We start from the raw sequence: 2558 nt of genomic DNA on the forward strand, positions 1-2558 counted from the left end.
GGGGGAGATGCACAGGAATGTCCAAAGGTGCAGATAGTGCCCATTTGGCCTAGCTTGAATTGTTTGATGACCAGAGCTTGACTAGAAGAAGATAAAGAAATTTGATACAGGAAGCAAGTATAACTTGCTACAATTTGATGAGCTTGACCTATACTTATGGTTGTAGTAGCTCAAAATACCAACTAAGAGGGAAGGAGTCTTCACATCAAGGATCAAGCCTATCTCCTCAGTGTGCAGGGTTTATAGGGATGGGCACCTTAGACAATGGCTGCCTAAAATAAGGTGGCTATAAAAGCACAAAGTGGCTGACTTACAAGTATTCAAGTGAGACTTTAGTTTCAGAGTGTGGGGGCAGAGGTAGAATCCCCACTGAATAGTTTTCATCTTGTCTAGATGGGTCTGTTGAAAGGAGATGGGGATAGGATTCTTTTGATTCAATAGTAATTGTTATGACTAATTGAGATTGTCACAACTATAAAGGTAGAAGTTTTGTAACATAAAGTGGGGAATAATTAATCTTACATTCCAGAAACAGAGAACCCTAGGACCTTCAAGGGAGAAGAGCATGAACAGAATGTGGGACCCTAACCAGAGAAGCAGGGATGCCAGAGATGAAGGCAGAGATAATGGCATGGAGAGATAGAGCAGCTGAGGACTCTAGACTCATAGTAAGAAAAAGATTGTGTACTGGCAGCCAGGAGGCAGGCTTGCAGAATGTGCCTGTTGGTTGTTTAAATGATTGTATATTCATGAGTGTTTTTGTGCACATCAAAAACAACAACAACAACAAAACACACACACACACAAAAAGCGAACAGAAGCAAATAGTATTAAATGATGATGCAGGGAGGGGACTATAATCATTGCAATGAAACAAAATACGATAGGATGAGTGCAAAACCCAAGTTCTCCTATGTAAACTATCACCCAATTCACAGCAAAAGCTTTTAAAAAATTTTTATATGACAAGCATCATAAATTTCTGTTAAATAACTGGGTTTAACCAAAATGAAATTTGATTTTTTTCAAGGTATTTGAAATAATCGATCTATTTTAGTAAAGGTTTCTCATTGGTTTTTATTAATATTCTTACAGCATGAAAATTTACTGACAATGTAGAATAGTAAAGCTACTGAAACCATAAGCCAAAGAAATAGTAAACACATAGCCTGGGACATAATTTTATAAATTCAAAAGTGTCAAAAATTTTGTAGAAAAATGAAAGTAAAAGATTATGGAAATTTCCCACAAACATTTTGAAGCCTTCTCATGTATTTCCTGACTTAGTGACTTTATCAGACTAAAATATAGGAGGCCTGTTGTTAAGTGCTATCAAGTCGATTTCAACCCCAAACAGCCTAATATGACAGCATGGAAATGCTCCAAAGGGTTTTCTGGCTGTTGTCATTATGGAAGCAGATCCCCTGTAGAGTCACTAGGTGGACTTGAACTGCCAACCTTTAAGTTAGTAGTTGAGCACTTAAATGTTATGTTAATGTTGTTGTTAGGTGCCATCCAGTCGGTATAGGCTCATAGCGACTCTATGTACAACAGAATTGAAACACTGCCTGGTCCCGGGCCAACCTCACAATTGTTGACACTCTTGAGCCCATTGATGCTGCCACTTGTCCAATCCATCTCGCTGAGGGTCTTCCTCTGATCCTCCACCCTTGTTGTTGTTGTTAAGTGCCGTCGAGTCGTTTCAGAACCCATAACGACCCTGTACAGGGTTTCTGAGGCTGTAAATCTTTACAGGAACAGAAAGCCTCATCTTTCTCCCGCAGAACAGCTGGTAGTTTCGAACTGTTGTCCTTGCGGTTTGCAGCCCGTTTCATAACCACTACACTAGAGACCCTCCACTCTACTAAACATGATATCCTTCTCCAGTGACTGGCCCCTCCTGATAATATATCCGATGTAGGAGAGAATAAGTTTGGCCATCTTGGCCTCCAAGCAGCACTCTGGCTGCATTTCTTCCAACACAGATCTGTTGGTACTTTTGGCAGCCCATGGTACTATCAATATTCTCCTCAAACACCATAACTCAAAAACATCAATTCTTCTATGGTCTTCTTTATTCACTGTACAGCTTTCACATGCATGTGAGGTTATTGAAAATACCAGGGCTTGGGTCTGGTGCACCTTAGTCCTCAAGCTGACGTCTTTGTTCTTCAACACGTTAAAAAGGTCTTGTGCATCACATTTGCCTCATGAAATACATAGTTTGATTTCTTGACTGCTGCTTCCATGAATGATGATAGTTGATCCAAGAGGAATGAAGTGCTTGACAACATCAATCTTTTCTCCATTGGATAAGAATGTTGTTTATTGGTCCAGTGGTAAGGACTTTTGTTTTCATTACATTGAGATGCAATCTATACTGAAGGCTGTGCTCTTTGATTTTCATCAGTAAATATTTTAAGTCCTCTTCACTTTCAGCAAGCAAGGTTGTATCATCTGCATTTCACAGGTTGTTAATGAGGGCTTCCTCCAATCCTGATACCATGTTTTTCTTCATATAACCCAGCTTCTCAGATTATTTGCTCAGCATACAGCTT

The sequence above is a fragment of the Chrysochloris asiatica genome, unplaced genomic scaffold (assembly GCF_000296735.1).
Source record: "Chrysochloris asiatica unplaced genomic scaffold, ChrAsi1.0 scaffold00129, whole genome shotgun sequence".
Lineage (NCBI taxonomy): Eukaryota > Metazoa > Chordata > Mammalia > Afrosoricida > Chrysochloridae > Chrysochloris > Chrysochloris asiatica.